This window comes from Camelus dromedarius, chromosome 7, assembly GCF_036321535.1.
Source record: "Camelus dromedarius isolate mCamDro1 chromosome 7, mCamDro1.pat, whole genome shotgun sequence".
Taxonomy (NCBI): domain Eukaryota; kingdom Metazoa; phylum Chordata; class Mammalia; order Artiodactyla; family Camelidae; genus Camelus; species Camelus dromedarius.
In genome coordinates, this window is record NC_087442.1 from 6,725,348 (window position 1) to 6,749,162 (window position 23,815).

The window sequence follows — 23,815 nt, forward strand, 5'->3', positions numbered from 1 at the left end:
TCCCCGGATGAGTTCAGTGGAATCCACTGAGCCAGCCCTCACCCGAGAGTCCTGCCGCTCTAGGCAGTTGGATTGAGTTTGATATTAAGCGTGGGTGGGGACAGGTGGCAGGGGGTGCTGGTAGGAAAGAGGCAGGTGGGACCTGTGAAGGGCTTTGGATCACTTGTTTTTATAATTTCACAATATACTGTGAACTAATTTTGAATTTACAGACAAGCTGCAAGATGAGTACGAAGAACTTCCATAGCCTACGTTCCAGACTCGCTAACCTGTAACATTTCACCCCCTTTCTGTGCGATGAACACACAAATACACATAATTGTACACACACACACACACACACACAAATTCCTGAAACATATGAGAGCAAGCTGAAGTCAAGAAACCAACATTAACACAATATTGTTCAATTATGGTCCCATTTCTGGAAAAATGTACATGCAGACCCAAATATTTATATACACAATTAGTTTTGGAAAACCATCTCGAGGCTTTGTACATACGTAGGCAGGTGTATATATTTCCATGTAGAAAGATTTTTGCAAATAAGCAGGCAGCACAGGGGGCCCATCTCACCTCTTTCATCCCGGGAAGGAAGGGGAGCGGACGGCAGGCACAGGGAGGCCCGAGGAAGGTGGGAGCCGAATGCCTTAGCTAAGCATCTGATCCTCACAAGAGTGAACTTTTTAGGGTAAGAACTTTGCTTTGTTAACCTCAGCCAGCCCCTGGCCCCCAGCAGATATGCAATACATATTTTTTGAATTGAACTGAACTGAATTTGAATTTTTTAATAGCCGCAGTATATTCTTTAACTGGTTGGTCCACACTGACCTTCCTTGGCTGACATTTTTCCATTTCAGTCCCTTTGTAAAGTGGGCTTCTGGAGAGAAATGCTATTCCATTAACTTAGATAATAATAGATTAAAGCATAAATTAAAACAACAGTTTATTAATGAAAGTGTTATAAGATGCATTTAGAATAATGTCTCCAAAAGAATTAAATGACTTACAGCTTCACAGATGATCTTAATTTCTACCGCTTTTTCTCCCTTTTATCGGCTTAGTAAACTGGAACGTATTCTGACAGATTGCTCAACTGCCTAAACAGCTTTGACATGTAAAGCTGCCCCCGATCAAATGTCTCTGCCTCGTTTTCCCTCTGCTCTGCTAACTTCACTGTTTGCTATGAAGCTCTGGCTTTCAGGAATTATATTATTTGTTTATTTGTAAATTTATTTAATTATCTAATTTGTGCCTGCTCCAGATACGAGGAACATTCTCTTGATTCTGTGTATTCTGTTGATAACTAGCAAGGTGCTTCTTCTTTGCTCTCTACTTAACATTAAGCATCCTGTATTTTCTTGCTTGCTCAGCTGATCTGAAGAGCGAAACAGAATTCTTGACCGTAACAGTCCTTGAAGACAAGCACTGTTTTTAATTCGCTGTTGTAGCCACAGAATCTAGTGAAAGAAGGAACTCATAGAAAGTTTGTCGATCCAGTGTTTTAAGACTTCCAGTTCATCTCCTTTTTCTAACCGTCTTAGCCAAGATCCAGATGCCTTTCTTTTGTAGTGATGATAGTTAGTGAAGGCACGGGGCAACCACAATTCAGATCATCAAGAAAACTCTTTCTAAAAGACATTCTGCTTTTTAATTATTTTATGTTTGTATTTGCATTTAAGCTTGACATTCTGAGAATTTATTTCCAAACAGATGACAGAAGTATGATGTAAAGAAAACTCAGGAGTAGTTAGAGGGATGATGAATTTCTGCACGTCTGTGGATGCTGGGAACTGGGGTACCACTGCTGACACCAAATTACACCACCTGAATCCAAGGTGCCTCCATACCTTCTCTAAAGCTCAGAGCCAATTACATTTGTCTACTGTTTGTGGGGGAGTTAGGAACGATGCTGTTTAGCTTTACCACACCTTGAGACACAGGTTATTATTCAGATTGAACAGATAAGGGGATGGACCTCAGAGAAGGTGAATAACTTGCGTATGGTTACACATCTAGCAAGTTCTTGCTATTAACTATTATGCTGTGTTGTCTTTCAGTCCTTCCTACTCATTCTTCACCTGGAAAATGATCTGAAAAAGCAATTTAGCATTTTTCTTAAAAAAAAAAATTACTCTGGAGCGTGGTAGCATGAAAGGTGTGTTGTGAAAGTTTGGCAGACAGAGGGCCTTGGATTTAGGTGATGTGATCTGGTGTCCGCAGTGGTACCCCAATTCCCAGCATCCACAGAGGTGCAGAAATTCATCATCTCCCTAATCACTCCTGAGTTTTCTTATATGTTATACTTCTGTCATTTGATTGGAAATAAACTCTCAGTGTGTCAAGTCTGTATGGAAATACAAGTATAAAACAGCTAAAAAGCAAAATGTCTTTTGGAAAGAGCGTTCTTGATGATCTGAACCGTAGTAGTGTGCCTTCTATAACTATCATCACTAAAAAAGAAAAGAGTGTGGATCTTGGTTAGGAAAGCAAGAGAAAGGAAGCCAGAAGCTTCTACGCAAGAGGAGTCTGAGCAGTAGAAATACAGTGCTGAGCAGGCTTGGAGTTTGAAATCCTCTTGCAGCCTTGTTAAAAAAATAGTGAGTTAATGTTAATAACATATTGTATTTAATTTAGTATATCCAAAATATTATTGTTTCAAAATGTAACCCACAGAGAGATAATTAATGAGGCCATTTTACATATATTCCTTCATCCTAAGTCTACAAAATCTACCAAGTATTTTCTGCTTATAGTATGTCTCAGTTTCAACTACCTGCATTTAAAATGCTCAACAGACACCTGTAGCCAGTGGCTACCATACTGGACGGAACAGCTACCAGGGACCTGAGGGAAAAATCAAAGCATTCGCCAGTGTCAGCTGCTTCCTCCAGCCTCCGGAGAAGTGGCTTCTGCATACGCATTCGAAACATTCTGGAAGCATTTTAACCACACAGATGTCTATATTCTATCTCAAACTATTAAATTAAAATTTCTAGGAATGATCTTTGGACATGCCTGAGCAAAGAGGACCTTGAAAACTCACAGTTCCAGCTCAATCCTCTTAGAGTAAAAAGGGACACGAACTGGCTGGAAATATGCCCTCTACGTTATCTCTCTCAGGAACCTGGGGAGCTGCTCCATGGCAGATTCTGGTATTTGGGATCTTAGCCATTTCTTTCCTTTAGATATTTGAGTAGTTGCTTGGAAAACGGTTTCTTCTTTCGAGTTTTTCTGAGCTGAAGTGATGCAGTGGGAAGAACAGCTGATTTAGCCGGAGTGACCACTTTGTAATGGACGTCGTATCATGTCAGTCCTCTGCTCTAAACCCAGGGAGGGATTTCCATCTCCTTCTGAGGGGAAGCCATGCCCTTACAGTCTGCAAAACCCGGGCCTCTCCTCTCATCTCCAGCCCCATTAGATTCCCCGCCTCATTTCCTTCTGTTCTTCCCACTGCTGCTCGTTCTGCTCCATCCTCAGCAGCCCCCCATGTGCTCTAAGCACCCACATCAGACCAAAAGATGTGGCCCCAGCATTAGTATCATCAAGAAGTTATGCCTGCCTCGGGGAGACAGACTCCTCCAGGGCAGCGTGTGGCTTCCCTGGCTGTCAGGCTGTCCTCCTAAGACACGCTTTCTCTTAGTTGAGCCTCTGCTAAGCTCCAAGGAGCAGTGAATTCAAGCCATGCTTTCTAATCAGCACCCGGAAGGCAAGTACTCTCTGGAGCTTTAGTCAACTGCAAAGACAAAGATAGGGCTGGAATGTTCTCACTAGAGTTCAGGCGCCTAAAAGGGACACATCTGAAAAGATGACCACCGGCATGTTAATCTAGATGTGGGTCCAGGGAGGATCCAGAAGTGAGAACTGAACGTCCTTGAAAAATGATCACAATCTGCTGCTGTTTGGGGAGAACACTTCTGGTCACAGTCCTCACAGCGACAGAGCACGGATACAGTATTGTAGCTGGGGAGGTTTTAAAACAGCTGCAGCAGACATGGTCTGAACCATGAGAAGAATCTCAGTGAAGCCCTGGAGGAGTCACTTTGCAGCATACAAGGGGGATTCCAAATCTGCACGACTTAAAACCTTTCTAAGACTTTCATAGATGTTTTACTTCTTGGATAATTTCCCATTGCCAAACCTATCACCTCAAAGGCAAATTGCAGTGAGCTGCCCATCCCTGACCCGAGGCTTCGAAAGACGCAGAACAGAGGCAGTCATCTGCCACCCCAGGGGTGGTGGCTTTGAGTAGCAGACAACAGGCTTGCTTACCACAGGCTTGGGTCAAGCCCTTTCCCACCCAACCAACCATCATCAGTCTTAGCGGCCAACTGGATGTTGCTGCCTTCATATGGGACCGGGAGTCTCATTTTATGGCTTCTGTCAGGTCAGGATTTGTGCAGAAGGATACAGGGGTCAGGCTCCAGCTGGAAAGAAGCATTTAGCTTTTGTAGAGCTTCAGGGAAAACTCCAGTGATTGCCACACAAATGGAACGTGAAGGAATAATCTCTGCTGTGCAGGATGGAGGGGCACCTCTGGGACGTGACTGGTGGGGATCCTAGTTTCAAGTGAGCGTTTCAGGTGGGATGTTTAAGCGGTGTTGCTAAGCTCTGCTTCTTCCCATCAGATTTGGTTTCAGGAAGCCGCGTGCTTTAACCATAAGCAGCCGATGGGACACCAAGTACTGTCAGAGGGCTCAAGTCTGCCAGGACGGCCGAAACACCTTCTTTTAATTTAATTTTTCTTTTTGAATGTGTGTGTTACCGCTATGATCAGAAAAATAAATCTTTGCCCCAAATGAGACATGTTCTGTTACTGACAGTAGCTCAGACGGTTTGAACTGCAAAGCGTTTCTTTGTACGCTGGCTGTTGCTCTGCTATGAAAAATGTTAAAAAGAATGGATTGACACTTTGGCTTTGTTTCTGGGATTTTAAAAGAATTTATTAGAATTTTTCTTGTTGGGCAACCTTTTTTTTTCTTGGCATCGCTGGAGGCTTTTTAAAGGCTCTTTTTTTGTTTTCATTTTAATAAGTTTCAGGACTGTGCAATACATCAAGGTCCTGCACTGCATTTTTTCAAGTACTCAGCCACATGTGGATAATCTTAAGCAATTAGAGAATAATGCTGGGAAAACTGGGTTCTAGATCAAGAAATTCTGATGTCAAAATAAAAACTAAACCTAAGTTATGAAAAATAAAATATTTTTGGTCAGGGACACACATGTCCAGTACTAGTGCAGTGAAGTGAATTTGAAGTGAATTCATGGTCAGTTTTCAGCGTAAAAGAATAATTTTCCTTATGAGTAAAATCATATTTGATGATGTGCATTAAGTCAGCAGCAGACGTACAAAATTGATAAATGAATGTATAAGTGAAGATATACAAGTCGGGACTCAGCTTAACTTTTTTTTTTCTTAGGACCGTGCAGTCAAGGAATTAGGGCACACTGTCTAGAAAAGAGAGTCCCAGAGGTAGCAGGGCTGTTCCCTGCATCCCTGCCGCAAGCCGGGAGACTTTCCTGGAAAGACCTCAGTGCGTCCCTCTGCGTATTGCCTGCTCTCCCAGCTCCACTGCTCTGCCCTCTGCCTGAAAGAGAAGCTCTTTACTTCCTGGGGTGAATCAAAGCTCAGTGGTTAAGGGGACAGGAGTCAGAGCTGGATTGTTTACGTCCAAATCCTTGCTCTGCCGCTTAGATAGGTACCTTCAGGCAAGCTACTGAATTCCTCCATGCATCAGTTTTTCATGCTCCTAAAATGGGTCTAGTAAAACGACCTCCCTCATTGGATTCTCGTGCAACTGAGCTAAGTAATACACAGAAAATGCTCAGGAAAGTGCCCAGCAGTTGTAACTGCCAGACTTGCCTGATCCCACCTGCAAGGAGCCAGTCACTGGGCTGTTCCTCAGCTGCTCCCTCTACTGCCTGCGGCTGCATTGCTATAAATTCCACCCCACTCCCCGCCCCATGCCAGTGTGGGGTGTGAGTTTCCAGACCCAGACCCACCTCCCTCCACCTGCCCGCCCCCAGTTCACCCCAACCCTGCTGCTGTGAACTCCTGCATTCCTGGCCACACCAGGAATTGGAAAAAAGTCTAATTAATGGTTGATTTATTTCACTTGGGACTGACATGAGCTATCTAAACTGTACTTTTAAAATACAGTTTCTCTAGCTGGGTCTTGACATTCAAAAATAATTCTAGGGAATTTCACTTATGATTGCCCCTTGGGATTAGTAGTCCATTGATCCTGAAACTGGTCAGCTCTCGGGAAAATTAATCTTATATGTGTGTGTAAACGCGAGGCCCTCCTAGAAGCTCTTTAAAAGTTCTATGTCTGCTTTTGCTTTTAATTAGTGCTTGCAAAGCTGATGCAATGATCAAGACAAAACTGACTGGATTTGACAGGTCAGACGTTGATGCGGGTGCTTTTTGGCAGGCATTTCTAAACTCCCGCTGCCTCGGGCAGCTCAGTAGGACTCATTTGTAAGATCATGTGCTCTGAATGCCTGAGCAGCCCCCCTTTTCTCCCCATGGTCTTTGTTGTGATTCGACTACTCGGGAAATATTAGTGATTTCTCAGAAAGGAGTTTCGCCAAGACAATGGGGAAATGCAAGTGGTCTTCAGATGCCTGAAACAATGTTATGAGTCTCAAATTACAGGATATATTCGATTCTGACCTGGATGATTTGATGAACATCACAGCTTTGGAGATGTGCCATCACTGTGTACTCTAGATTTTAAAAAATAGCATCAAACAGGCAGAAGAAGTCTTTGAGATCTTTCATTGTGGTAATTCATTACACAAACTGAAACAAGACCAAATGGATTTAAGTGGGATGCCCGTGTGGTTTGGAAAGCTAGTTACAGTTTAGGTTGTGAGTTTAACGCTGTGGGGAAGGAAACTCTGAAAGGTCAACTACAACTTCTGTGGCAATAACTTCCACCATTTTCATTTTATTCTTAAGTTGGTTTCTTGTTTTTTTTTTTCCTTATGTCTTTCTAGGGGTGAGGAGCTCACGTTAAAAGTAAACATTGCCATATTCTTTTTCATTAAACGTTATTACAAGATATTGAATATAGTTCCCCATGCTTTACAGAAGAAATTTGTTTTTTATCTGCTTTTATATATAGTAGTTAATATTTGCAGATCTCGAATATATGTGTATACATTGGGACATTATGCTGTACACTAGAAATTGACACATTGTAACTGACTATACTTCAATTAAAAAAAGAATTGATAAGCTAGACTTCATTAAAAGAAAAACAAAAACAAAATAAACATTTCCCAAACTAGGAAATTCAATAAAAACACTGGTTCTAGAAAATACTCCTTTATTACATATTTACAAAATACCTACTTTGAGCCAGGCAGTGTGCTGGGGGTTGGGGATACAGGGATGAAAAGATGCCAGCCCGTCTTTGAGGATTTTATAGTCAGATAGGGTGACGGTTGTCCCATGGGGTGCCATGACTATTTCAGGGGCCCAGAGGAGGAAGTGCTTGAGGAGGAGTTGTCAGGGGCTCCAGCCAATCAGCTGGATGCTGGTCATGTGCTCAGTGAGTCTGTGACATGGAGCCGCTGCTGTCCAGCACCCTCAGATAACCGGGGAGGTAAGACTAATACGGGAGACAGGATCTTATAAGACTTATTAAACATTAAGATCTTTCATAAGTGGCACAGACTGCTCAAGGCTGGCATCATCTGAAAAGGCATTCTCAAGGAGGCTGCAGTAGAACAAAGCCTCTAGAGAGAGGGTCACTCAAGCAGGCAGAGGGACACAGAGAGGCTACTCCACGTGGGGTGGGCAGGAATGAGAACCAGAGCTGGGAATTGGCTGGGGTGGCCTTGGAACCGTGAGAGGGTGGACTGAGCCAGGATGGAGCATGTGTGTGATGAATATTGAAAAATAAAGTCGGGCTAACCCAATTGCAGTGGAAGGTCCATCTTGGCTAAGAGCGGGAGAGGAGGTCAGGGAGATGCGTGAAGATGGACAGCACTGAGAGCCACGCCCGAGGGGGCCTGGGAGGAGCCCCAGCTCAGATAGGGGTTGGAAGACCCGAGGGTGGTCTAGGCTCTGCCACCTCCAACTGCAGGAATCGTTACAGGCCTCAGAATCCCCATCAGGGCCCCATTATGACTTCTGGGGGCCCTGGTGCTCTTATCTTTGTGGGTCTTTTCCTCCCTAAAAAATCACGAAAGGTCCTGTCTTACAACTGTGCTGATACAAGGATGAACACATTAATACTATGTCTTAAAATAGTTTCTTTGACCTAAAAAGTCATTTTCTTATGATTCTTAAAGAAATGAAGATATTTTTGTGGGACTCTAACAGCATTGTGGGCACTGTGCCCACCTGAGCTAATGACCAAGATGGCCCCGTCCTCGCCTGTACCATACGGGATGGAAGAGGGCAGGAGTCAAACATCTTCACCTTCCTCAGAAAGTCAGTAATGGGTGCCAACCTCCCCATCTGTACAGTATGGTCAGGATGGTATTTTCAAAGCTTAATATCTGATCTGAAAACAATCATATGGGTAAATTATTTGCAGGAAAAGGAAAGATAATGAATTAATTTTATGAGGGGTAATTTTAAATTATAGGTGAAAATCCTGTTATCCAAAACGTGTTTTCATTAAAAGAAAAAAAATCATTTTAAAAAAAGAACAATTAGATCGTTTTTCAAAAAGAAATATGTGCTCATTATAAAAAACTCAGCATCAAAAGATACAAATAGCTTACACTCTCCTATGCTGCTTTTACAGGAAAAAAATAAACTCATATTCCACAAAAAACTAACAGGGAACAGAGACTGAAATGTAACTAAAGGAATTGCTCAACTCTGAGTAAAATAAAGTTAAGAAAATGTGAGTTCACTGCCTCCTCTAGTTCTGATCCAAATTTCAAAGTATTTGGAGTTCATGCTTTCTAATTTGTGGTTTGTGGTAATGGCTATGTTTGTATTTCACTGAAGATAGATTTTTTTTGTCTTTTATATCAGTCTTTTTGACATCAGTGGCTTTGAGGGAGAGGAGTGAAAATGTCTTTATTCCACTATTTTTAATTCTTATTTTTCAGCAATCATTTTAGTGTGGTATTTATCATTTATCCTTTTTACTATGTTCCTATTTTTCTAGATCTTTTATTATGTATATTTGAATTTACTGGTTTTGTCATCATTCTTATCTTTTCTCTCGTTTCTCTTTTTTTTTGCTCCATTTTTCCCTGTACGATGTCGTAGATTTTTTACCTTCTACATCTTTTATTTTTATACTTCTGCTATCAGATTTTAATTTTCAGAATGGTGAATTTCTGTACTCTGAATTGCATACTTCCCTTCCTTTTTCATGGATGCAATACTTTCTTTTCTCTCTCTGATCCATTTTCTAAACATGGCTGCCACAATCGCTCTCCTTCCCCGTCCCTAGAATCTGGGCAGCCTTGGGACTTGCTCGAACCAACTGGATGCGGCAGAAATGATGGTGCATGACCTCCGAGGCTAGGTTGCAAAGGGCAGTGTGACTCCTGCCTGGGAAACTGGACCAATCTCACTGGAGCCATCATTAGCCAGGAAAGCAGCCGCCCGCCCCCCGTCCACCCTGGTGGAAGAAGCCATGCTAGCACACGTGGGGCGGCCACGTGGAGGAGCCTCGAGTCGACCTGAGGAGGGAAAGAAGCCTGGTCAGCTTCCAGCTTCTCCAGGTCCAGCTGCCATCCGACTGCAATCCCCCTAGAGCCTCCAGGCCAGAAATGCCCATAGCACCCTTCCAAACTCCTGACCCCCAGAAACCATCTGAGATCACGAACGTCTGCCGTTGTTTTAAGCCACTAAGTTTTGGGAGCAATTTGTTATGCAGCAAATGGAACTGCAATACAGAACATGAATGGTGGTTTCTACAGTTTTTCAAAAAAGTTTGTTCTCCCAGTGTTATCCTTGTTTACACTGAATCTTCTGTTTGGTGTTTGTCATATTTGAGGCTTGAATCACATGATGGGTGACGTCGTGAGAGGAGAGAGTGAGGCTCTATGTTTTGACCGGACCCTTGTTCATGGCGGGCTTCACAGCTGGGTGGCAGGTCCGGTCCATTTGTATCTGCCGCCCTTCGCTCCAGGGATGACCCCTGGTCCCACAAAAGAACCCTCCAGTTTTTCTCCCCAGGAATTTGCAGCCAGGATTCTGGAAGCCTGAATGAAAACGTTCCCTCAATTCCTGTGCTATCTGTGGGAAACTTCTAAATGTTGCTGTCCTCTCCCATCCTCTTCACTCCTGTTGACTCATGTATTTTTTTTTAAATCCTTTTTTTTAAAAAAAGGGATTTAAGAGTGAAGCAAAATCAGACAGGTGTGATCAATCTGTCACATTTAAGTGGAACTGAAGTCGTGAATATCTTAATGAATGAATAGCTCAGCAAATAAACGTGCTCAAAGAGCATAAATTGGAAATTCATTAAAAAAGGATCAAATTCAGGTAAAAAAGAAATAGAAAATCGTACAATTTTACTGTAGTTCGCTGTAACAGGACAAAGGTGAAGTGTCTGAGCCCTTTCTACCTTAGGAAATAGGAAATGGGGACCCTCTGAGAGGCAGGGCTTACCTTGCCATCTTAGTTTTGCCTTCGAAAGTCACACACGTTTATTGTAGAAAAAAAGGACACTTTTATGTAAAATGAAATGTGTATGAATATTTGTAGATGGCACAATATTTCTAGCATTTTACTGTCCCATCACACTACCTCTGGAGGTAACCAGTGCCAACAGTTTACAAAATCTTTTTAAAAAGACTGGCAGGACACTCATGAGCTTATCTACAAAACAGAAACAGACTCACAGACATAGGAAACAAACTTATGGTTACTGGGGGGAACGGGGGTGGGAGGGGATAAATATTTGAGATGTGCAAATATTAACTGCTATACATAAAATAGATAAAAAAACAAGTTTCTTCTGTATAGCACAGGGAACTATATTCAATATCTCATAGTAACCTATAATGAAAAGGAATATGAAAACAAATGTATGTATGACTGAAACATTATGCTATACACCAGAAATTAACACACTGTAACTGACTATACATCAATAAAAAAGACTAGCAGGATTACATGAATACTTTGCTATGTAAATAATCTGATTCCATTCATGTTGAAAACAATTCTATGGGGGGGTGTACTGTCTGCATGGTGTATATGATATTATGTTATAATATGTATATTATATATGTAATAATATGTATATTATAATGTGCAGGTATATCCCTTTTTCCCCCCTCAGGGCTCCACTTTACCACCATAAGAGATGTCAACAGTTGGAATGCTCCAAGCATTTTGGAGTGAGGAGGAGTTATTGCTTATATTAATGGCCAAAAAGGAGTGAATTTGCCTTCTTTTCTAGGTAAAAGAAGACCAGACGAATATGCCTGCAGACAAAATGCTCACAGAAAGTACCAGGCATCCGTGTATCATCACTGGAAATTGTCTGAACTGCAGAAATCTTTCCGAGGAGGGTGCTTGCCCTGGAAGTGCATGGGTTTTTAACACAAATACAATCAAGTGTTACCTAGTCCGCTTTTTAAGCTTAGCTGTGTATCATGGACATTTTCTCATGTGAATAAATATGACTCTCTCACTCTTTCTAACGTTTAAGTACCACAATCAAGTCATTCCTGTACTGATGGACATTTAGTTTTCCCCTACATTATCACACAGAAACCAGTGGCGATGCCTGTTCTTGTGAACACAGCAGTCCTCTGATACTAGTTCCTCTAATAACAGCTCCTCTAACACTAGTGTTTCTCTAGGACAGGTTTCTTGAGCACTTGGGTTAACAGAATACGCATGCAGGTGACATTTTGATAAATGATAACCTCTTGACCTCTAACAGGTCATTTCACACAGTCTCTTATGAACTTGGTTAGTGTCAACTGCAATCTCCCTCCCTGTCCACCCTGGGACACCAGCAAAGGGAACTTCTGAACCTGGACAGTGACTCCACCTGTACAAATGTGGCCCCTGCAAGCTCTCTGTCAGCCCTGCGTGGGCCTTTCTCAGCGACACATCGATCTTGCCAGACCTTTCTTTTGAAGTCTTGCTCTCCAGTAATTAACGAAGTGCAAATTAAAATGATAAAGAGCCATTTCTGGCTTACTGTTTTCACAACAATGAAAAAAGAAAACGCTGCTGACAGCGTTCAGAGACCTGGGCTTCCTCGTGTACTGCCTGCACGCCGGCTCCGTGCTTTGGGAAGTTAGGCTGGCTCCACACATGGAAAGTCATAAACATAACAGCTCCTCTAACTCTGCCTCTCCACATGTGGCAACCCATCCTAAGTAAATAATGTGAACTACTGAAATGGCATTTACAAACATCCTTACTGCAGTATCATTTACCATAAAAAACTGGAAACAATTTCAAGAGCAAAAATACAAATTGCCACTTCCTTACTGTGAGACACATAGGTTAAATAAATGCTGGCAAATCCACCGGATGGAATACTAAGTAGTCTTTTAAATGATGGGTATGAAGACCAAGTGGCTTCAAGGAAAAATGCTTACACTATATATGCTAATACTACGTACATTATAATAATATACATTGATCTCAGGAACTTGGAATACATTTTCCTACAGGAAAATATTCTAACATGGATCAATAACTAAAGATTATTGGCAATGTAACTAAATTATGGCAATAATACGATTAGCCTCAATTCCGACTCTTAGTAGCAAGGAAACCGTCAGAAGAAGGATGTTTCCTCTGTCTCTGCCCGGGCAGGGCTGGCCTCCGGCACAACCATGAAAGAAAGGGGCATCTTTGCCTCCCTCCACCTACTCTGCTCCTTCCATCTCTCACTACAACTTCTCAAGTCTCTGTCCTCACAGAAGTCACCTTAATCACCTCCTCAAAGCTTGTCCAGTGTTTTCCTCACTCCTAAATTACACCTGGCTCCGTAAAGACTAAATCCACAATCATGTGCCAAAGAGAAACAGCCTCGCCTTCCTCCCAGACCCACTCTTGCTAATTCGAATGATGCTCTAATGAGTAGAGATCGGGCCACAGGAAAGAAAGTGAGCAAGTCAGGCAGCTCAAAGGAAACCGTTTTGGGTGGAGAGAGGCTATTCTCCAAGTACATTCCTTAAACTATTCCTGCTCTTCCACAACGTCTCCCTTTAAACTCACAGATGCTCTAGAAGTTTAATGTTAAACAATATCAACTATTTCATCCAAAGTAATGACGGTGAGCAACTTTAGCAACATGTGTGTGCACATGTGCTGGAGTGGGGTGAGGTCAGCGATAGGAAGTGGGGAAACTGGGCAGCGGCAGATGCGTACTTGCAGGCTTGCTTTATAAAAGAGGATACCAACTGCTGTGGTCTGCGTGTTTGTGCCACACTCCACGCCTTCCCCAAATTCACATGTTGGAATCCTGATGCCCAAAGGGATGGCGTTAGAAAGTGCGGCCTTTGGGTGGTGATTAGGTCATGAGGGTGGCACCCTCATGAATGGGACTAGCGCCCTTATTAAAGAGACCCCACTGAGCTCCCTTGTCTCTTCTGCCACGTGAAGATACACAGAGAAGTCTAAGATCAAGAAGAGAACACTCAGCTGAAGACACTGGTACCTTGATCCCGGACTTCGGTTCCCAGAACTGTAGAAATAAATTTCAGCTGTTTATAAGCCGCCCCGTCTATGATCCTTTGTTACAGCAGCTGGAATGAACTAAAACACCTCCTCTAGATTCTATCTAGCATGCCAGCCAGCTATGTCCTGGCTCATGAGTTACTGCACCCTTGTCCAGCAGATAAATATTTCATTTGTTTCATAATTTCTGTATTATCCTTTCGCCAGAGCAAGGAAAGCTCATGTTACGATCAGAGCATCACTGTGCAGTCGTAATGCAGGTGCCTGGGCTGCACCAAGGCTAAAAGCTCACAGCTGCGGGCTGAATTCCTCTCCATAACTGATGCTCAGCCCTGAGCTGTAGCTAACCAAAGTGTCTGACCTCTTATTTCCTTATAAAAATGGATGGACATAGAGATTTACTTTGGTAATTTCCTTTTTTTTTTTTTTGGAATTTCAGTCATCAGAAACGCATTACTCACAGCGCTACCTCCAGACGAGAACAGAGATACTGCAACCCTTCGGCAGCCATCAATCAGTAATTCGAAGCATGAATTTCATCAATAGGAAAACTCAGAGAGCCTGGCCTGTATTTACCCTGCAACTCACCTTCTTTGTTATAAAGCAATTTGGAGTGGTCTCTCAAGTCAGAATTTATTTGGTCAGACTCTCCATGTCCCTGTTTCATTCCTCGCCTTATATATTTGGAGAGAAAGATCTGATCCGCCATTAACACAAAATCATGGCTATGGTATGTGGGTGGTGCCCTAAAAATACAAAGAAATGTCTTGTTTTCTGAGGTTTACAGTTTAAAGTTGAGAGGCCCAGTACAACTCTGCCTCTGTTTCTCTGTGCTGCATGTGTCTGTGTGTGTATCTGAGCGTGTCTGTGTGTGTGTTGTGTGTGTTTCCTCAATCAGCCACGCAGAGAGAGCCTCAGGAAGGAAGGCAAAGAAAGAGGGGACACTTACTCAGCACCTTTGGGACTCAGGCCCACACTTTGCTATCAGGGTGGTGTGACATAAGAGGGCCAGCTGGGCAGGATGCATTTCCTACCGTCCCTGGAACTCAGTCACTTGCCATTACGTACAGGACAACTACCCAGAGAAGGCTGAGATGGGCTGAAGTGCCGTGAGGATGCTGGTGAATGGACCGCCTTGTAGGGGAGCCCAAGCGTGAGTCATTTACAAGCAAAACCCTCCGGGCAGTTTTTCAGACTGGTTCCTCTGAGATTCATGAAAGAAAAGAAGTGCACAGATTTTCAGCTGAAATCATGAAGTTAATATGTGGGGAAAATAAAGGGTGTGATTTTTTGTAAACTTCACGTTACTGAGAGTTCTGAGTACTTCAAGGCTTTAGGTGAGATGCTTATATTTGTCCTCCTGGGAGCTGGGAATTTTGAAGGTGCGTGCATGCTCTGAGTTCTTAAAGGCATAGGGATTTGAACCCACAGCCTGACATCCACCATTTCTCCATGAAGACGGTCTGCATCTTTGATAGCAAGGGTGGTGCAGGATAAGAGCGAACTTCCTAGCTGTCGGAAGTGTCCAGATAGGGAGCGACCTGCCTCCTCCACCAAGCACGGCCGGGGTTCCATCCAGTGGGTGTGTCATACAGAGGGTCCTGTGCTGCCACATGTGAAGGAGAAGACATCTCGCTTGGGGTCAGGGTCCTACGGTTCCAACCCCTATCTGTCGTTTCCTTGCCAAGGGGCTCTGGATAATCAAAAATCTCTAGAGGCCTCAGTCTCTTCATTTTCACATAGGAGTGCTAATACCCACAGCTCAGAACTGCCGTAATGATTCCATAAAGACATGTGAATGCTTAGTTCGCTGCCTGGCAGAAGAGATGTTCAATAAAATGTCAGTTGAATATGAATAAATGTAATATCCTTTTCAACCCTGAGAGACTTTGATTTTGTGACAAAAGGCGCTTCACAAGCTCCTAACAATTTGAGAAACTGGAGAAGTGTTGACATAAGTCACCCAATGACATTTGAATGTTAGGGTAAAAGTTGAAAGTCTGAATAATGATAAACTCATTATGGTAACAGGAAGAAAACTTTTTGAAATAGTCCTTGATATTTTTAAAGAAGTTATGAAGAACTGCAATAACCACATGTGGTTTATGAGTCAGTAACATACTGTGCACAGTCACATAAGATAACATTTCTGCTTATTTGAGAGAGGGGGGCCGATAAGCTTATTTGAAATTTATAGCGTGGTCTACTGTTTTAACTTGATTTACATGACTTAATTTATATTTTTAACCAAATATACAGGATTCCATTACAGGAGACATTTATTGAGGAATTACAAAAGCCAGCAGGATAAAACAGACCTACTCAAAAGGGATTTAAATCAGATTACTCTAATAGCAAAGCTTTAGAAGGTATCTCACTGATAACCTTTTTAATCTTTGATTCTAAGAAGTGACTAGCATTGGACTTGTGCAAATATTTGGGTTACATTTGGCTTAGGTATAGGAAACACCTGGACTCATTAATCTCAACTGAAAGTGTCATCCTTTATAAGGGGGCAGAGAGACGATTAATCACTGGGGATATGGCAAAAATTTTAGATGAGGCTTCTACAATATGGCAGTTAGTTTTTATTTTTGAAACTCTGTATTCAATGAACCCATCCATACTCCTTTCTGAAGACCTCAATAATAACCCCAATGTTCCAGAATCCATTCTTATTTCATCTCAAGTGTATCTGCTGCTTTCATGGTGTTCCAGGTCAAAGGATTCGTGACAATTCCATGATACACACAGGGATTTAATCAGGGTCACGACATGCAAGTGTTGGACTGACTATGAATGCAGCTCTGCAGGCCAGGGAACAGGGAAACTCTGAGGTCTAATGTCTTACTGAACGTTGTCATCTTTTAGCTCCCGGATAACGTACATCTCTGCGGTACAGAGACCCAGGCAAGCCCGGATATAAGCAGGTGGGACGGACGGCTTTCTGCTGCCAGTTAGGGCACCAATGTGGACAGAAAAGTTCTGTGCAGAGTTTCCCGGTGGCTTCTGAATGGCAACGTATTACACCTCGCAGTCCTCTCTCTAAAGAGACCCTCAACTGAGGACCACTGACTTAGTAATAACCTTAATAATAATTTGCATTTTCATAACATTAATGCTCTTCAAAGTACTTACACATACATCAGTTCATTGGATCCTCACAATCATGTGAGTAATACATTTTACATAATTAGTGCAAGTTATAAAGAAACTGAATGCCAGGAGAGCTGCATGATTGTTCAATTTTGTTTTCAGTAACGTTGAAATTGGAATTCAAGGTATTCTTGCCCCACTGTTCTAAGTAATATTAGTTTTCTCTCTTCAAAGAAGAAAACTCAAACTCAAAAGGTACAAATCCCTTTTTCTAAAAAATAAAACTAGTTTAGAATAATGTTGGCTGTGTTGCTGATCATACGGATGGGGTTGGAAGGAACAGAAGACTTAAAAGAATATTTTAGTACTTGCGAGGGTGGCAGAGAGCATGATTCACAGAGGGGCTTGAATTGGGGCCCCTTCCTAAGCAATACTTGGCCCAAATCCTTGGGGAGTAACACAGGAAGTAAACTGGCCCCTGGAGTGGTAAATGGTAAATTTGTCCAAGTCTAAGGAAGCAAGTTTGCATTAATTAAGTCTGAAATTTAGAATAGAATATTAAAATAAAATTTGAACATGAAGTTAATAAAGAGTTCTTAGAAGACCTCCATTAACAGGAAAGCAGGGATAAACTGTTACCTACCTATCTATTTATTGATCTATCTTTGAAGTGGTATATTTAGAAATAAAAAGAGAGGATGTACCATTAAGCACATATAAAACTCTTGGGAAGAAGGGGTGAGGAGAAACATGGGAGCATGATAAAATTTTGGAAAACTGAAAAGATTCCCCATTCTGTTTTAAATTACTTTTTTTTTTTTAAAGAGCAGTTTTAGATTTACAGCAAAATTGAGAGAAAGATACAGAGATTTCCCATAAACTCTGTCCCCGTAGGTGCACAGCTTTCTCCATCATCAACAGCCCACACCAGGCTGGTACAGTTGTTACAGTCGTGTTGTTGATTTGTCGAAGATGTTGGCACATCATAACCACTCTCGGTGTTGTACATTCTGTGGGTTTGGGTAAAGGTGTAATGACATGCATCCATCATTATAGTACCATACAGAGTAGTTTCACTGCCCTAAAAATCCTCTGTGCTCTGCCTGCTCATTCCTCCTCCTCACCTGCACCCAACCCCTGGCAACCACTGATGATTTTACTGGCTTGTCTCCATAGTTTTGCCCTTTCCAAAATGTCATACGTTTGGAATCATACAGTTCCGTGTCAGCTTCTTTCACTTAGTAATGTGCACTGAAGTTTCCTCCGTGTCTTTTCATGGTTTGATAGCTCATTTCTTTTCAACTCTGAATAATATTCCACTGCCTCGATGTACAATTGTTCATTGATCCATTCACCCACTGGAGGACATCTCGGTTGCTGCCAAGTTCTGGCAACTATGAATAAGTGTCTGTACACATCTGTGTGCAGGTTTTTGTGTGGACATAAGTTTTCAACTCCTTCAGGTAAACACCAAGGAGAAGGACTGCTGGATTATGGAGTCAGAGTATGTTTAGTTTTGTAAGAACCGCCAAGCTGTCTTCCAGAGGGGCTCTGCCATTTTGCATTCCCACCAGCAGTGAATGAGAGTTCCTGTTGTTCCACGTCTTCACCAGTATTTGTTGTTGTCGGTGTTCCAGATTTTGGCCATTCTAAAAGGTGTGTAGTGGCACTGTAGTTGTTTTAATGTGGATTTTCCTGAGACATATGATTTGAAGCATCTTTTCATATGCTGATTTGTCATCTGTATAACTTCTTTGATGATGTGTCTGTTTAAAGTCTTTGGCCCATTTTAAAATTTCCCTAGTCTTTTCATATTAAAATCTAAAGAAAGCAAAGCTTCACAAAATATTACTGGCCAGTGCAGAGTAAGTTAAAAAAAGAGTTAAACTGATCTAAATTCTAAAATATTTTGTTTGCCATTAACTTTCCAAAGCAACCTATTTTTGTAATATTAAAAGCAAATGAGTATTTCTTGTGAGTATCAATTATATTATTTCAAGAAAAATGCTTTTTTTAAAAAATTGGGATGTTCTAAACATTTTTTTCTTTAGGTTTTAGTAATATATGTTTAAGTGGCATTTATTTTTGTTATACTTGATGTTCAAAGGGCTTCTTGAATCTTCAAGCTTGAGATTCATTCATGACAAATGTTTTTTAAAGAGTCCTCTCCCCTAACCAAAGTCCTGGCCCAGCATTCTGTGCGACCCACCACTACCCGCCCTGCTGCCCTTGGACGGGACTTTAAAAGCAGCTCTGCCATTAGCACCTTCAGGTGGGCTGGTTCCATATCCAGGTGTCACTCAGCACTTTCCGTCCCGCGTTCCCTTGGTACTGCAGCTGGTCTACCACCTCCTCTTCCCTCCAAGGCTCATCTCACTTATCCGGGTCTCCTTACTATCAATTCACCACTTCCCATATAGTAGGCTTTTGGTGAATTTTTTTTTTCTTTTTATTGGTCAGTTTGAAAGCTGTTATTGTTTATTAACTGACCAGATTACAAAAATAATCATGGTAGATACCTTAGTTCATCCTCCTAATGAGCCTGTAGATCTGGTCTTCCCTGTTGCCAGCACCTCCACTTTCTACACAATGGATGGTCTTTATCATCATTCCACCTCGTGGAGAAGACAATCTGAAGGGCCACGGCAAGTAGTTTGCTTGTCTGTAACGTTTTCCAACAGTGTCGATCTCACAAAGCAGATCCACACAGATGTTGCCATATTTACCAAGAGATCGCACAATCAACGAGTTATCTGTCAGGGCGATTCCCTTCTTGTTGATTTTGCCATAACCACACTTGTACATCAATTCATTTACTGACTTCGGGTTTGGGTGCCCCTGTGCAGTATGTGGTTCTACAATTCTCAGCGTGTTAACTGAGGCCTTGTTGAGCTCCACAAAGGTGCCACTGAAGATCGGACGCAGGTAAAGAAGCTGCAACACCGCTTGAATTTTGGGCTCACACCACTGGTACCTCTGATCCTGATGACAAATGCCAATTGGTGTACAAGTATTTCACTATACTTGTGCCCAGTGCACACAAGTAAATTAAATTCTTATTAATGACCAAGCCACTTGATCTTACCTCATTCATCCAGAACATCAATGTGCTATTTGTTACTGCCAGTGATTCAATTTCACTGAGAATTTTGGCTTATAGAACTTGAACATTTTAGAAGCCACCTTATATTTAGTGGGCTCATCACTTGGAAGATCAGCTAGAGAATACTGTCAGGCTGAATTAAACTTTCACTGTATTATGTGCCCCGACCTCACGAGAACATGGAGAGAACACATTTAAAATGTCAAGCTAGGGATGGCTCAGAGAGAGCAGCTGGCCCTCATCATTTCCACTTCCTTAGGGTTTGGTCTTCACTAGAGAAAAAAAAGCAAAATACCCATTTATCTAAATCAACCACTATTACAGTCAACTGAGATTGTTGTTGGTAAAAATATGTGAATGAGTTCAGAGCCGGGGGGTATCTATACGATGGGCAGACTAAAAACAGCTCAAAACCCCTCAGGCTTGATCATTTAAGAAAGGGAATTTCTTCTAGTCCAGGTATACTTCGAATGAGCCCAACTGCTAAGGCCAGAGCTGCCTGTTGGCAATGAGAACCATACAAAAAGGTCGTGGAGATGAGAAACTGTATGTCAGAGGCAGGTCTTTATGTCCTGAAGATGTGATGAAGCAGTTAAGGGCAACGTGAATGCTGGTGAATGGATGTGCTTGTACGGGGAGCTGAAAACGTGGGTCATTTAAAAGCAAAACCCTCCAGAAAATTTATTAGACTGATTACTTTTAGGTTCACGGAAGAAAAGAAATGAATAGAGTTTCAGCTGAAATCATGATTAATTTGTAGGAAATGACACAGTATTATTTTTATAAACTTCGTATTATTTAGAGTCCTCATTATTGCTAAAGAATGAGGAATAAAAACATTCAGCAACACACACAGGAGAATAAAAAATGTGTCCAAAAAGGTCCAAAGCCTGGTGGGTATGAGAAATTGGCACAAACTTGAAAAAATGTTATTTATCCTATACCTACAGCAAAGTCCAAAACTTTGTCCTTTATTACAAAGTTTAGTGATTTACAAAGGGCTTGCTTTTACCACTGAATTTTTAAATCCTTTTCTCTATGAAAGTTAATTAACTAGGGTTTCCTTTATTCCTGGGAACCCGAAGAAAACCCCAGGCCAGGAATGTTATTTACAACCACAACATTCCATAATTAAGTCACCCAAGTGTGGGGCTGGCTGGTGCTCTTTGAAGTCCCCAAAATCCCAAGCCCCCAGCCGGGAGCTCTCCGTGTGCCTGCATTCTTTCGCGAGAAGACAAAGACCATTGTCCCTTGACGAACGTTTGCCCTAGCAGAACTAACCGTCCCTAGAAACAGTCTCACAACACCCTGGGCGGACAGGGGCCTCACTACACATCCTGCTCTCACTGGATTCATAAACCCCATTACTCAGAACAGCATCTGGCAGATCTTACCTCACTTGTAACCAGTCAGGTACCTGTGCCCGAGGTGATCATCCAGGCCCTGCTCCTTGTGTGCACAACCCCTTCCCCAACGAGATACCCTACAACGTTCACTCTTGGTACCCACACAGACACCTCTCATCTGTGCCTGCTGTTGCCTACAGCAGTGTATCTGTTAAATTTTTCCTTCGTTTCTTAGACTTTCCTTTGTCTTTGGTAAATTCTTTTACTGCCCCAGACACTGGACCGCCATATCCCCCGACACTAAACCTGTCAGCCATCTCTGCAGCTTTGACCTTTTGGAATCAAGTCAAAAGTATTTTCTTTTATCCATAAGTATTTACGGACCTTTGTCTACAAGTATTTCTTGACTTTTCTTTTTTTCTTTTCTTTTTTTCCTTTCTTTAAGGTTTTAAGCAGATTATCTTCATGTTTCTCTGATGCTTTGAAGTTGTATCCCAAGGTCTGAGGATTTAAGAAACAATAGAGAAGGAGTATTTTCCTTTCTTGAATAACACTCTAAGAGGAAGAGGAAAAAGAATTCAACTCTTGTTCCTTCAGGCATTCATCCAAACTGATAAAATCTGTTCCAACGGGAAATGAAAAAGAAGCCCATGAAAAACACCTCTTCCTGCTTGTGTCAGGTTCTCCTCCAGGCTGGGATTAAGACTGGGTAAGTCAATCTGAGAGAAAAAGGCCATTGAGTCCACTAGTTTCATATAAGGAGGAGATCCTAAGATGCATAACTCCAATGTTTCTCTTTTTCTCTCTCCCCAACTTGTTTATAATACTTTTTAAAATTAATTTTCCCAAAAAGGCTTCAAACCCACTCTACAAGGGCAGCTCATGGATTTACTCTGCTTCCCACGCAATGCCTGGAGCCCAGGAGAAGCAGAGTTTGGGCGATCTCCAAAGTGCACTGGGCAGACCCCCCTTCCCCGGCCAACCACGAAACATTCCTCCAGGAGGTAAGAGGGGTGAGCCCTTCTCTCCGGGAGGTTCAACTTGCACTTGAGTCTAGGTCTCCTTTCAGCAAAACAGAGTCCTGATCTCTTTCAGTGCTTTCCTGTCCCCTGATGGGCTTTGCATTTGGAAGGGATGCAGCAGTTGCTAAGGTGACCCAAGCTGGCTCTTGATGGGGACGGAGACCTTGTATCAGGAACTGCACTACTGGGCACGCCCTCTGGGCTGCAGTGACTGTTGCCTCCTTTTCCATCTTCAGAGTCTGCATATTCCTCAGTCCATCAGGGCTTAGGCTCTGGAGGCTACCTTTTCAGTTTCAGAATAACATGACTGTGACCACAATTGTGTAGAGTTGACATTTTATGATACTGCCATTGCCCCCCAAGCAGCAGAGTGGCCGTCCAGAACTCAGAGGTGATTGAAATGATGCCAGGTAGGCACCTGACATTTAAAACTTTTAGAAAAGGATTAAAGGATGACATGATTTCAAGTAAAAACAAAAACCCAAACAAACAGAAAAAGGAAGAGGAAGAGTGCCGAGAATGAAAAGTGACACCTGCTGCTTGACCGATGTGTGTCAGGTTCTCTATTTGGAATTTTTGTTTTCACTTGGTTCCCTGTGATCCTCACAGTGGAATTAAGAAGTAGCTATCATGTATTTCTGAAGATGAGGCCAAGTGGAGTTAAACGATTTTCTCAAGTTTACACAACCCACAAATGAGGAAGCTAGATTCAAACCCACATCTCCTTCTATCATTCGCTTTCTATGTAGGGACTTGAGTTAGCCATCACAGCTTCTTCTATGTAGATAATACAGATCCTACAATGTTGGTCAAGGTCATGACACTCACAGGGAGAGCAGGAGACTTAGCTGGACCGCAGTGAGCATGCTGTGCATTTGCGTGACTGTGAGTGACGGTAACACTGCACTTGTTGCCCATCCTCATCACTCTAGCTCTTCTAATTTTGGACATTGTCCGAGTGACAAATGGATGTTTGAGAAGAAAAGAGAACTCCCTAAACTCAGAAAATCATTTCAGAATATTGAAAGATACATATTCTTCAGCTGCAGTCCTGGTCGGGCAGATGAACATGAACGATTTTATAGGAAAAGAAAAGCAGACAAGTGGACCAGGAGGAGATATTTTTGTGACTCTTGATGATAAGTTCTTGCTAAACTTGGCTCATAAAGAAATTCTGATGAAGAACAGGCAGCCTGGGTGACAGTGAATCCACATGTCCTGCTTTCATATACACTCGACGGCCCTGGTTTTATAGACACGAACCACTGAAATGTATAGAAACTTTCAGTACAGACTGCCTCAACTATACAGTCAAGGCTCCCAGGCATGTCAGGTGTTCAACGAGTGTCTGTGAAATTAATAAATCAATAAGTCAACACAGCTTACATCTAAACGTGGGGAGGGAGAGAGAGTAAGAAAGAAGGGGACTCTTTTATTCAGATCTTGTATTCTATTTTTTTCTTACGATAAATTCTACATCTAAGAACATTCTGATTTGTTGCTGAATCACAATTTACTAAAAAGCCCTAAGACTAGGGCTTCTGTTTTTAGTTTCGTGTGAACCTGCAGGAAGGCCTTGGTGAGAAGCAGGCACATCCAGAGGTGGTGAAGA

General features: G+C 42.2%; 1 protein-coding gene and 1 pseudogene across 3 annotated transcripts in view; both read right to left on the reverse strand.

Annotated features, from left to right (window-relative positions):
* The window catches only part of CNTNAP2 (contactin associated protein 2), a 1,833,097-nt gene that overhangs the window by 164,156 nt on the left and 1,645,126 nt on the right, over window positions 1-23,815 (reverse strand). The gene's annotated exons all lie outside the window — the stretch shown is intronic.
* On the reverse strand, window positions 18,805-19,826 carry LOC105085215 (large ribosomal subunit protein uL30-like; annotated as a pseudogene).